The 14,240-nt window shown below is 43.8% G+C and overlaps 1 pseudogene; it reads left to right on the top strand.

The window, feature by feature from the left end:
- Positions 1-969: 969 nt before the first annotated feature.
- LOC144250133 (glutathione S-transferase Mu 1 pseudogene) lies at positions 970-2,139 on the top strand (annotated as a pseudogene).
- The last annotated feature ends 12,101 nt before the right edge of the window (positions 2,140-14,240 follow it).

Genomic DNA, 14,240 nt, shown 5'->3' with positions numbered 1-14,240 from the left:
GGGAAATGTTCAACTCTTAATGCTTTTCCCTAGAATAATGGGGGATATCATGTTTGATCCAAAATAGTAAATTTTTGCTTTGTATGCTGGATCACTCTTTTCATAAAGTGTCAACTTCTCAGTAAAACTTGATATACTTAAAGCACTGTCTGTTTGTATTCGGTAGGAATAAAGTTGAAGGCAATAGAATGAAGAGGTCCTGCTACCTATGCCCTCCCCCCCACACACACACTGAGATTCTGTGCAAGGCAGCAGTTCCAATAGGTCAGGAACAAAGCAAACAAACCATAGTCTGTGCTGGAGAAGGGGATGGAGAGAAGCACCTGGCACCGCCAATCAGCTGAGAGGCAGATGGCTCAGGCATGGATGTGAGCCAGATTCCCTGTTCTCAAATAAAGAAAGAGAAGGTGACTCTGGAGCAGGATGGATGATGCTTGAATCACATAAGCAAAACTGAAAACTAACATGTTCTTTTTGGTGAACACAGAATGGTTTAATATCAGTAGAACCTAAGCTGAGAATTACCCGATGCAAACTCACACAGTGTTTTATATAAATTTATGACCAAAGTTTGGCCTAGGTTTATACTATTCCACTTTAGAATATAAAATTACAACTAGTAAAATTGGTGAATTCTAGACAAAAGCATGCACATTAAACAATTTTATTATTAGTTGACTGTTGGTATAATTCCTTCTCTTCCATGTACCATACTGTCTAAAAGGACTGCCATCCTAATAATTTATTTGTGTCTGACTATTTTATCTTCCTTCTCAACATTTTTAAACACTTACTATCTATACCATAAATCTGAGATTTATTATCTTCTCTCTTCTGTTATTAAATACTCTTACCTAAATTCTGTCGGCTCAGCTGCATTGAAAATTCTTTTAGGAGGGGCGGGGCGGGACCGGCCACCAGGGCCCGCCCCCTCCCTTGCCCGGCGCCAGCAAAAAGTTACAGCTCAGCCCCACCGAGGCCAGTTGGCTCCCCCGCAACACCCGCACCATGCCCATGATACTGGGTTATTGGGACATCCGCGGGCTGGCTCATGCCATCCGCCTGCTCCTGGAATACACAGACTCAAGCTATGAGGAGAAGAGATACACGATGGGGGATGCTCCGGATTATGACAGAAGCCAGTGGCTGGATGAGAAATTCAAGCTGGGCCTGGACTTTCCCAATGAGAAACTGAAGCCAGAGTACTTGGAGCGCCTCCCAGAGGTACTGAAGCTCTTTTCACAGTTCCTGGGGAAGAAGCCATGGTTTGTTGGTGATCAGATCACCTTTGTGGATTTCCTTGCTTATGATATACTTGACCTGCACCGAATATTTCACCCTAAGTGCCTGGATGAACTTTCGAACCTGAAGGACTTCGTATCCCGCTTTGAGGGCTTGAAGAAGATCTCTGCCTACATGAAGTCCAGCTGCTTCCTCCCCAAACCTCTGTACACAAAGGTGGCTACATGGGGCAACAAGTAGGGCCTTGAAAGGATAGGATCAGGGAGTGAGGAGCCTGTTCTCTTCCTGCTGCCAGGGCCCTGGGAAAGGGCCAGAACCCCTGCAGCTCTGGCACCATCTTCTCATTTTTTTCTCTTCTGTCCATCCCCCTATCATACCCACGGCCTTGTTGGCCCTCCTTTCTCCCTCTAATCCTGAGATGGGAATTTGGAGATACAGAAAAAGAAAGACTGAACGAGTCTCAAAAGAAACTCCAAAACACCCACGAGCCTTTGTGTCCTTAGCACATATCCTTAGCCCATGTCAGTGACCCATGCCCTTGCCCGCAAATAGTTACATGAGGGCAGTATACAATTGGTAGAAAAACTGGCGTGAAATTGTGTAAACCTGTCCTGGCTCTACCTGTCGTCCAGCCCCTAGGTGCTGTCCTGCTCTAAATTATAGCACCCTACACCAGGGAGTTGCTGTCTGTCCTTCTGGAGATAGAGTCCCATGATCCCTTTTGAGGGCCAGTCCCCAATGACCTGAGTACCTCTTACTAGGCCCTGTCTCCTAAGGTTCCACTACCTCCTGATAGTGCCACCCTGATGACCAAGCCATGAACACATGAGCCTTTGAGGGACATTCAGGATCCAAACTAAAGCAGAGGCATTTAGGGAAGACTCAGGTAAGAGATACTGTTGCTTATCAAGAAAGTTCTCTTACCCAAGAGCTATATTTCTAGAAACTTATATCCAAAAATGGTCAAGACTTCAATAGATGTTTCTCAAAAATGAACACTCTAATGGCCAAGAAACATAAGAAAACATGGTAAACACCATTACATAGCAGAGTAGTTATAAATACCATATACATCCAGGTGTATACTCAGATGGCTGACATTCCGTGAACGGACAGTAGTTTTTGAATTTATGGATTAACTGTAACTCTCATACATTGCTGGTGGGACAACCACCTTGTAATGGTGGCAACGACATCTAAACCTAAACATGCAAGTACCTAGGACCCAGGATCCCTCCCATCAAGAATGAATGTTTTTGGTCTCCAAAAAGACACTGTTAAGACATGTGCAACAAGATTTGAAAGCAGCTTGATTTTAAATAGCCCACAACTGACCTCAGCTGAAGAATGGACAAATAAACCATTTTATTAATATAAAAAAAAGAAAATTCTTTTAAAGAATGACATCTATCTCTGGGGAACTCTAATGGTTACCTAGGTTTATCAGAAAACATTCACTATTAAAATGATTACCATATTGCTTTTCCTTATGCATATATGGAGAAATGCTCAATGTCACTCTCATAGAGCAATGAAAATACAGAATGCGTTAGTTATAAAGCCTCTTATCTCTATGTATGACTCCTTAGATACCAATTAAAAGAAATGGGTATTTGCCCAATGTCACTGTTATGATTTGGGTATAAGATATCCCCCAAAAGCTTTTGTTAATACAGGAATATTCATAGGTATATTATGAGAGCTATAACCTCTTAAGTCCATCCTAATTTAAATGTAGGCAGTTGGGGCATGACTGGAGGAGATGGATCACTGGGAGTGTACCCTGGAATGGTTGATCTTTCAGTGTTCAATGGCTTCTTTTCCCTCCCTCCCCCCATCTCTATCTCTCTCTCCCTCCCCCCCACACCCCTTCTCCTTCCTGACACTCTTTAAACTGAGCTATTGGGCCCTTACCCCATGATGTACCACCCCATTTTGGGTCCAGAACAATAGAGTTAATTGTGTATGGACTGCGATCTCTAAAAACATAAACCCAAAATAAAAATTTTCTTCTCTAAGTGTTTGTTGTCAGGTGTTCCAGTCACAGTGATAAAAAGCTAACTACAATAGAAGTTGGTACCAGGAGTAGCGGGGTGACTAACCTTTGGAGTTGGCTAGCAGGAGGAATTTGGAAAAGTTTAATATGCAAGCTGGAAAAGCTTTAGAATGTTGCAAGCTGAGCTTACTGGGTGAATCTGGCAAGAGCTCAGAAGACCAGAAAGTGGACAGAATATGGATGGTGCTCATGAGGTTTCAGAGGGAAGTAAGACCCTACTGGGAAATGGACTAGAGGCCACTCACATTCTTGCAATGAACCTGGCTACATTTTCCCCACATTCTGAGACTTCATGTGAATTTTAAAGTGATGGACTAATTAATCTTGTGGAGGAAAATAATTTAAGTCAGGAGAGCATTAAGGAAGGGGCTTAGATACTCCTGGAAGCTTTTAGCCAGATTTACTATGAGAATTGGGAGGAGAAAACAGAGCTAAAGGATCTTAAAAACTTGCAGTTTGTCCAAAAAAGTATATGTAAACCTGGGGCCAAGGAAGAGGTGCTTGTTGAAGAAATTACAGCCTTATAGATATTAAACACTTTGCATGGAGACAATAGTAAAGATTCCTGGATAGCATCTCAGGAATATGTAAGACTGCACCAACCATAGGCTCAAGGGAAAGAGAAGAGAAAATCCTTTGGAAAGAGATCATGGAGGTGTCCTAGTCACACCAGGGGGCCTAGGAAGTTGTTTCATGGTGCTGAATCATGAAGGCATTCAGAGGCCACTGCAGCCGAGATTCCAGCAGGCCAGGTATTGGGTGAGCTACAGCAGACCTTGGCATCATCTACATAGTGTCCAGCAGAATGCAGGATGCTGGAGTTATGGTGTCATGGAGACTTCCACTGTGATTTCAAAGAAAGGTCTGGGAGATGAGCCAAAGCTGTGGGTGGAAGTCCCTGCAGGCTGCTCTTGAGAGGACACTGCATGGAGCTGTGAGGGTGGAGATAAAGCTGGAGTGGAGGCTTTGAGAAATTAAGAGATGCCAGTAACATGGACTTTCTTCTGAGAATGCTGGCTGTCGAGAAAGCCAGGCCAAGAGAGAGGTCCCAGTGGTGGAGCTACACAAGTCCTTTGGAGGTCACATTATGATGCCGTGTCCCATAGATGCTGAATGTGGCATAATAGGTGGAGTGTGGGAACCTGCTTGCCCATCGAGGTTTCAGTCTTGCTTTGGCCCCATCCCTACTTTCTATGCCCCATTTCTCCCTTTTGGAATAGAAATGTTTACTCTGTGTCACTCTCTACTGGATATACATTATTTGCTTTTGATATTTCACAGGGGCTCACAGCTAAGATTTTTCCTTGGGTCTCAGAGAAGACTAAAGTTGGACTTTTGGGTAATGCTGAAATGGTTACGACTATGAAACTTAGATTGATGAACTGAAATCATTTTGCATTTTGATACAGACATGAGTTTTGGGGGACCCGGGGTAGAATATTATGGTTTGTATATAAGGTGTCCCCCAAAAGCTCCTGTTAATATAGGCAGATTCAGAAGTAAATGATTAGATTATGAGAGCTGCAACCTAATTAGTCCAGTCTAGTTTGAATGCAGTGACTATGTGGTTACTGTAGGCAGGCAGGGCATGACCAAAGGAGATGGGTCACTGGGGATGTTCCCTGGAAGGGTGGCTTTTCCTGCAGCCCCTTCCTCTTCCTCTATCTCCTCTCTTCACTTCCTGATATCACCATGAGCTGAGCAACTTTCCTCCACTGGTCCTTACCCCAAGATGTGCTGCCTTATCCTGGGCACAGAGCAATGGAGTTGGCTATCTATGACTGATACTTCTGAAACCGTGAACCTCAAATAAAATTTTCCTCTTCTGAGTTCTTCTTGTCAGTATTTTGTTCAGAGTGATGAAAAGCTAACTAAAACATCCACCAATTGAGAAGCCAATGGATATGAATACTTATATAACTAGGAGAATTTTGGCACAATAAGAGAAGATGACAATATTTTGGGCAAACATCCATGTGATGATTGACTAAGACTAGAAGACTGAAAAACAATGATAGAGAGAATGATGGCTTGAACATTTTTAGAATAAACATGAAACAATTTGTAATGCTATAAACACTAAAATAAAATCCTCTCTGACACAGGTTGGAAGAAAGTTTTGTATTATGATTATTACTTTTTATTAGGAAAATGAAAGCTTGAATGTTTGAATTTCATGAACAAGTATATTAAACATGGTCACTCAATTTTGCTGAATGTCCTACTACATCCAGTTGCTTAATCTAACTTCTGCCTTCAAAAGTAGGTCTTGGGCATCATTTTTATTACCATCAAGTTACAAAGTTGGAAGGAACTTATGATTCCTCTAGCTGAGTCCTCTTGGTTTTGATTTGAGAAAGCTAAGGTGAGAAGTGTTATGTTTGAATCTGAAATGTCCCTCAAAGGCTCATATGTTGAAAACTTGGTCCATAGCTGATGGCAAGTACTGGGAGATGACAGACACTCTAGGAGTTGGGCCCTCATTGGAGGAAGTAGGTCACAGGATCATGACTCTGTCCCTGTCCTCTGGCCGTCTCTCTTCTCCCCTGTCCCTATGAGTTAAGTTTTCCCACCACACACTCCCCGCCATGATGTTCCACCTCACCAGAAATTCACAGAAGTGATTTTGGAAATAAAAGCAGATTAGGTGTACAGAAAAATCTTTTTACTTTTGTACTAAAACTAAACACCCCAGATAAACATATAAAACTTTTAATGTGGCTAGGCTGATGATAAATTAAAACTAATAATTAGAGGCCTGTCATCTCAAGGAGTTATCTGGATCAGTGAGCAGGAATTTTCCACTGGGATGCTGTCCAATCCTCAGAGCAGTGTGTCATGGACACAGAACAGGGGACAAGCAGAGGGGGAGCTCATACAAGAGACCCTTGCACCAAGCAGGTACCAACAAAAGATAATAACTCACAGAAGATGGGCTAAAAAATGATCTTTGGAAAGCCTACTTTTTCTTGTAGTTGATATAAAGTAGATCAGAGAAAATAAAAGTCTCTCAAAAGTACCTCACCTGAAGTTCATCCTCTTAGAAGTAAGGTTAGAAAAAAAAAAGTAAGGTTAGAATTCATATAATAGGTAAAATTCCAGGGAAAAATTTAAAGTATCAAATGAGTAGTGCCCCTAAGTACCTAGCAGAAACAATTTACAAAGGAGTTTCTCCAGCAAAATTGATTCTAAGCTTAGGTTGTAAAGATTTTTGCAAATGAATTTCAATAAACATGAAGCTCAATATTAAAATAAATTTATTGGGGCTGGGGTTGTGGCTCAGTGGTAAGAGTGCTTGCCTACCATGTGGAGTCACTGGGTTGGATTCTCAGCACCACATATAAACAAATGAAATTAAAGTCCATCAAATATATATATATATAAATTTACCAAATATTTAAAGAAATAAGTGCTTTGAATAAGTATTTATAGGAAAAAGGAACAAATATCACATTAACAAAGATTGATGACATTATAACTAACAGGTACAGAGCACTATATACTTTCAACATATTTAAGTAAAGAATATATGTAAGCATAACACATTAAAATTGGCCAGGAAAGACTAAAGCAGAACTTTGTGGTGAGCCGTTTCTGTGTACTGTGGCCGCCATTACAAGATGGCGCTGATAGCACCGTGGCCTGTGATAAACAACTCCTTATTTTGGGAGAGTTGGCACGTAGCTGTAAATCACCCTATGAGAAAGATCCACGTGGCAGTTGTGCATTGGGGCTTTATCTGCTTTATTAAGGCTGGGGCACACGGGAGTGGGAGTAGTGGCAGTAGCAGTAGAAGTAGTAGTAGGAGTAGCAGTAGAAGCTAAAAGACATGTCAATACAAAGGCCTGAATAAACTGCTGAAAGAAGATTCCTGAGTTGCGTCTTCCTTGCGGGCAAGGGGTCGCGACAAGTGGTGCCGAGACCCGGGAACCAGAACTTTCAGTCAGTCAGGGGTGGTGCACCGGTTAGTCCCAGGTGAGTGGGATCTGCTATGAAAGCAGGGATAGTCCCAATACGTGGGATCCGCGTCCAAAGCGGGGTCAGCTCCTCTACAAAGAAAGAGAGAGCCTCATGTTTATTGCAGCTGCACTGTGTACTTTCACTTTTGTTTTCTGTGTTTCTTTTGTTGTGTCATCTCGTTTTTGTTTTTTGTGGTATCTCTTGTTGTTTTTTGTGCGTCTTTTGTTGTTGTGTCATGGGTGCCGCGTCTTCAAGTCCGATCCTCCTGGCCCTAGATGACCTGTTACGTTCCAAGGGCCTGGAAGTGAAACGTAGTACTTTAGAGAGATTTTTACAGAAGATAGATATTGCTGCACCGTGGTTTGCATTCTCGGGCAGCCTTACTATACCTAGCTGGGATAAATTAGGCAAAGACCTTGACTTTGCTTCTGAGCAGGGCATATTAGAGGGTGGGGTGATCCCCCTTTGGAAGATGGTCCGTAGTTGCCTCACAGATGACAGATGTCAGGAAGCACTTACTAAAGGACAGGAAGTTTTAGAGCAATTACATGAGGAGAAGTCAGAAACGGCAGAAAGTGAAATATCTCAGGAGGATGGGAGTGTGCGGAGCATGAAACAGGGGAGGAGGCGGCTGTCTCCGGCAAGAAGTGAGATATCTCAGAAGGATGGGAATGTACGGAATGTGAAACAGGGGAGGAGACGATTGTATCCAGATCTCAGTGCGCTGCGCACACCCCCATGCGAAAGTGGGTCAGAGAAAGAGGAGGATGAGGAGGAGGAGCTTGGGAGGCTGTCTTGTCAGCTAGGGAGTGTAGGCATGGGAGAAGGGAACAGAAATAAACAGGGGCTCAAGAAAAATGATCCTCCAGATCCACCGCCGTATGGTGGGGGTGTTTCGGGGAGAGCTTTCCATGCCCAAACATGGAGGGCTGTTAACGCTGAGATGGGTCTTGCTTATCCAGTTTTTCAGGATGACAATAGGGGAAGATTCCATGAACCCTTAGATTTCAAAATTGTGAAGACCCTGGCGGAGTCCGTGCGCACTTATGGGGTGGATGCCGCCTTCACACTAACTCAGGTGGAGGGTTTGTCTAGATACTGCATGACTCCCTCTGACTGGGCTAGCCTTGTTCGGGCTTGTGTTTCCCCGGGTAAATATTTGGACTGGAGAGCATTTATGCTAGAGGGCGCAATAGAGCAGGCCGCCCAAAACCATGCGGCGGGACACCCCGCTTGGGATAAGGACATGCTTTTGGGGCAGGGGAGATTTGCTAATCAACAGACAGGATTTCCTCTTGAGGTATATGACCAAATTAACAGCATTTGCATTCGGGCATGGAAATCACTTCCAAATAGAGGAGAGGTATCTGGTAATTTGACCAAGATTCTACAAGGCCCTACAGAACCCTTTTCAGATTTTGTTGCAAGGATGGTAGATGCCGCTGGAAAGATTTTTGGGGATCCTGATAGAGCCATGCCCCTTATCAAGCAATTGGTTTTTGAGCAATGCACCAAGGAATGTAAAGCAGCAATCACTCCTTATAAAAACAAGGGCATAGAAGCATGGATGAAGGTGTGTAGAGAGATTGGAGGACCTTTAACTAATTCAGGCCTTGCAGCTGCTATCCTTCGGATTGCCAAAGGGGGCGGTCCTGGTGCCAGAACATGCTTCCATTGTGGTCAATCTGGTCATTTCAGACGGGAATGTCCCAAAAAAGACAGTTTTACTGGACCTCCTTACGGTGGCCCTTCCAATGGCCTTCGTCTACCGGGGTTGTGTCCAAGATGCAAAAAGGGGAAACATTGGGCAAGAGAGTGTCAATCAGTGAGAGACATCCATGGACAGCCTGTTTCAGCTGGGCCAAAAAACGGCCAACGGGGCCCCCGACCCCAGGGCCCACAAATATATGGGGCAATGGAGAATGTCACACCCGCACCCGAGACATGGCCGTCTCTACGCCATCCCATGAAACGCGGAGAGCCACTACAGGCGCCGCAGGATTGGACCTCTGTTCCACCTCCAGACTCGTATTAACACCTAAGATGGGAGTCCAATTGGTGGAAACTGAGTTTAAAGGGCCTTTACCACCTGGCACTGTAGGTTTGCTAATTGGACGTGCATCCTCTATCTTGCAAGGTCTTCATGTTTTCCCTGGAGTCATCAGCCCTGATGCTGTAGGGACAGTAAAGGTTATGGTGGAAGCTCCAAGGGGCATTGTGTCTATCTCTCCAGGGGATCGGATTGCTCAATTACTAATTTTGCCTAGCTTGCATACCCACTTCCCTTCTGACTCAAGGTCACGGACGGGAGATGAGATTGGTGCCACCGGAGGAAATTGTGCCTATTTGTCACTGAATATGAGCAATCGCCCCACTTTGGAGTTAAGCATAGAAGGTAAATCTATTGTGGGATTGCTGGACACAGGGGCGGTACCATTCCGCTTTGGAAATTAGTGAGGGGGTGTATAATGGATGGTAAATGCCAGAAAGCTGTGAGCGAGGGCCAGGCTGTTCTTGAGCAATTGCATGAAGAAAAATCAGAGGGGTCACATAGCGAGGTAACAGAAAGTCTTAGGAGTAAGAGTGGTAAACAGATAAGGGAGTCTAAAGTTAAACAGAGGAGAAGGCTCTATCCGGACTTGACTGAGTTAAAAACTCCCAAGGACACAAGTAGCTCGGACAGTTCTGAGCAATTAGATCCACCCTAGCCGCTCTCAACCCCGCCTTCTCATCTTCCCCCTCCCTATCAGGCCCACAGAAAAGTCTTAATTGACCTTCTCCAGAATATTCACCATGGCTTATTTTAGGATTTTCAGCAAAAGAATCTCTACAAAAAGGTTTAATGTAGGTAAACTTCCTATTTTCATGTTGCCCTGTTTTATTTGGCTACTGTCTGAAAAAATCAGCATTCCAGGCACGGGACACTCCCTTACTAGTTTTTCACAAAAATATGTAACAAGGCCTCTGGCCTTGAGCTGGGCTTCACAGTGCTGACTACATTTCTAAGATAAGGGAGTTACTAACTGGGCTCCATGGTAACAGCTGGCAGGAAAAAGAACTGGAAAGGGAGATAGAGGAACTGGAGGGTCAATTGGAAAAGTCAAGATTTAAAGCACCTACGGCCCCGATGCAGTCATGCTCCCTCCTTGTAACCCCGATTGGGACAAGGACAACCCCAGAAGGCTGGGGGATGTTCAGTGGCAGCCTAAGACGGCCCAAACTTCCCAGTAATTGAAAACTTGGATGCCGATGGACAGCCGGCCAGAATACATGTTCCTTTAGCCTTTAAGGATATTAAACAACTAAAGGAGGCAGTTACTAATTACAGACCCCTGCCAATCAGCCGACACCTAGTGACTGGCAACAGCTTTGCATGGCTGTGTTGTCCGGAGGGGATTTTTTGTTGTGGAAAAGTGAAAATCAAGAGAGGTGTCGCGAGCTAGCCCGAGTCAATCAGGACGCCGGCTTCCCACGGCATAACCTTGAAATGTTAACAGGCTTGGGACAATATGCTATCATAAATCAACAAATTAATTATAATCCTGGGGTCTATGCTCAGATAGCTACAGCAGCCATTTAGGCTTGGAAGGCTCTACCTATTTCAAATGCTAAAACAAAAATTTCAAAAATTGCTCAAGGACCCTCTGAGCCTTATTCTGACTTCATTGCCTGATTGATGCAGGTAGCAGGAAAAATATTCCCTAACTTGGAACAAGCAACGCTGGTCATTAAGCAATTGGCTCTTAAATATGCAAATTCCTATTGCCAAAATGCCATTAAATCTACCAGAGCAAAGAGTGTTGATGACATGATTCGAGCTTGTAAGGATATTGATGGAGCTCATATTACAGGACAGGTTCTGGCCGCTGCCCTCAAAACGGAAACAGGGGCCCGACCCGGGCCCCGGAATCCTAGGTGTATGGGGCAATCCAGGGACGGAATGGTACCCCGGGGAGTGGGCGACTTCGTCACCTCCCACGGACCAACCCCTTTCTATCTGTAGACTCCCTAGGGGAATGCCAGGAAGTACAGGATGTACAACTGCAACCGCAGGTCGCAGAGACAGAACAAGCTGCTACCCCAGTAAGATCTTGGCCAGGCGGGGGAAAATGCAGACAAAATCAAACAAAATACAATCGGCTAAGAAAACTTGGAGAACTTTTGCCCTGAAAATGGGCACCAGACTCCATGTTGTTTGCATCACCATGGTAACCATGGGGTGCCTGGCCGGCATAGCTGCTTCCTGGTCCCACCTCCCACACTTTTGCGGGCTTCTGATTGGTTCTTCCACAGTCACTCAGACAGGACTTCTGGTCCCGCTTTCCAGCCACTAACCTGTACTGCTGTGTTTCAGATTTCTACAGGAGCTGCTCAGAGCCTGTATTTTTTTAACAAAAAAAAAAAAATGCCTACCTGTAAATGCTAATGAAAAATATCTTTTTCAGACAAAACTTAATTCCACAGGTTTCTATGTTACAGTCCTAAATTTAAGCTAGTTCTAAGTTAAATAACCTGACTTTTTCTCTATAGTTGTGTTACTGAATAATGTTCTATTGATGAGAGATATCAAATATGCTTCTTTATATTTTACTTTTAATTTTGAAGGTTATGAGGATGCATTTGCTCGCCACAGGAACAAGCCGGCAAAGTTCCTGTGATGACCAAAAAATCCTTATTTTCATTGCTAACTATAAAAATAAAAATGTATACTCAAGGATCTTATTTCAGTTACATCAAGTGACGTCACATTAAAGAGTGCACTCCTAGTTAAAAATAAATTTAAATGGATCCAAATATTTTAAGACCACGTGGTTACATAAAGTTAATACAATTATAAGTTATGTTCTTATTCTTTATATATATATTTTAGATATTTAGATAACCTATATTTGTTAATCTATAAATTAATTAGTACATGCCTAATTAATTAGATAATATATATTTGCCTAATTGTTTTTCTTCAACAGAAAACCTATAATTTAAGTTTTATATTTACATTTATCAGATACTCTGTTTTTTCAGTTACAGATATTTGAGATAAATGTGTTTAGTATAAATTTGCTTTTAAGTAAAAATACAATCAAGTAATTTCTAAATCTCAAAGTAGAATTAATCAACACATTTTATCTGGGATTTTGGCTGCTAATCAAAGGATAGAGTTACCTCAAGCTCAAGTTGAGGAATTGTCTGACCTAGTACATTTGGGTTGTATTGATCAACGAGCACATTTATGTATAACCTCTGTCAGATTTTATGATTCCAGAAATGCCTCATGCATCATCGGAGAATATCTATCCGGAACCTGGTCCATGGAAGCAGAAAACTTGATCCAGTCTCAACTAACTCAGATTGCTGTTTTGAATAACACCCATGTCAATCCAGTGACCTTGGGTCAATTTACCAATTGGTTGTCATCTGCCTTTTCCTTTTTTAAGGAGTGGGTGGGAATAGGCATTTTTGATGCAATGTGTTGCTTTGGTATGTTTCTCTGTTTGTGGTTTCTCTGTCGCCTCAAGGCCCGCAGTGCTCACGATAAGGCTATGATCATACAAGCTCTTGCTGCTTTAGAAAACGGCAACTCGCCACAGGTCTGGCTTTCACATCTTAAACAGTAAACCTTTGACATGGTCGTTGCACCCCAAGTTATTATAACATTGCACTGGGATCGACATGTCCTTCTTTTGTCACTCTTCTAATGCTGGAACTTCTACCATATCTTTCCTTTGTGCATACCTCTCCTCCCTGCCTTTCTGCACTAGGATCTTTGCTAGCTAATCTTACGGTTCAACTACACCTGCCATTTGATGGTGATGGTCATGGGTCCTGTATATGGAGGCAGTTAAACATTTACCATGACAATGTCCTGTTGGCCACAACACGCTGAGCTGATCTTGTAGTACCCAGTGACGGGCAACTTCCACGCTTGCACTGCAACCTAAGACAGGGGAATGGGGCCTCCCCAGAGACGGGTAAGCAGTGCAGGGGCGGTGGACGACCTAAGACAGGGGCTACTTGATTCCCTTTGACATGCAATAAACAAAAGAGGGGAACTTGCTGATAGCAGGCCTTCCCTGGCCCCCGGGGCCCAGCCCCCAATTCCTTGTTCTGCATGTCGAAGTGGCCAGCTCACTAGGCCTCCTGTTTTTCCGCCTGAGACACATGTATTCCATGGGAACGTCTTGGCCTTTATCTAACAATGGCAGATGTCACAACCGAATTTCTCCCCCTTTCTACTGTCCGTGCCTTTCTTTCAGGGTGCTGCCAACTTGTTTGTCGTCGTATTTCTAATCAGTCACAGTTCAGCCTCAGCTGTCCCCCTTCGTCCACCATCGTCACGATACAGGATGCGAGGCAAGGCACTGCACTTGAGTGATCCTTGAAGTGGACCTCAAGGGGAGCATGTCCTATTGCATGCGGGTTGGACGTCCACGCCCCGCCCCACGAAAAAAGGCGTCGGCTGATATGGAGCCAGATCTGGGGAAGGCGCCTCCTTAGGGCTGAACCATATGCAGCCACTTCTGCACAGTGGGATAGGACCTCTACTCTCGCCTGTATTGTCTTAGTAAAACTAAAAAGGGGGAACTGTGGTGAGCCGTTTCTGTGTACTGTGGCCGCCATTACAAGATGGCGCTGATAGCACCGTGGCCTGTGATAAACAACTCCTTATTTTGGGAGAGTTGGCACGTAGCTGTAAATCACCCTATGAGAAAGATCCACGTGGCAGTTGTGCATTGGGGCTTTATCTGCTTTATTAAGGCTGGGGCACACGGGAGTGGGAGTAGTGGCAGTAGCAGTAGAAGTAGTAGTAGGAGTAGCAGTAGAAGCTAAAAGACATGTCAATACAAAGGCCTGAATAAACTGCTGAAAGAAGATTCCTGAGTTGCGTCTTCCTTGCGGGCAAGGGGTCGCGACAGAACTTACAGAAATGAAGAGTATCTAATCTAAAACACAAATGAGTAAAACTCAAATATAAAATTTGATA

Source organism: Urocitellus parryii, chromosome 14 (genome assembly GCF_045843805.1).
Source record: "Urocitellus parryii isolate mUroPar1 chromosome 14, mUroPar1.hap1, whole genome shotgun sequence".
Taxonomy (NCBI): domain Eukaryota; kingdom Metazoa; phylum Chordata; class Mammalia; order Rodentia; family Sciuridae; genus Urocitellus; species Urocitellus parryii.
Note: the sequence above shows the minus strand (reverse complement) of the source record. Positions and strands in the feature narration are given on the sequence as shown.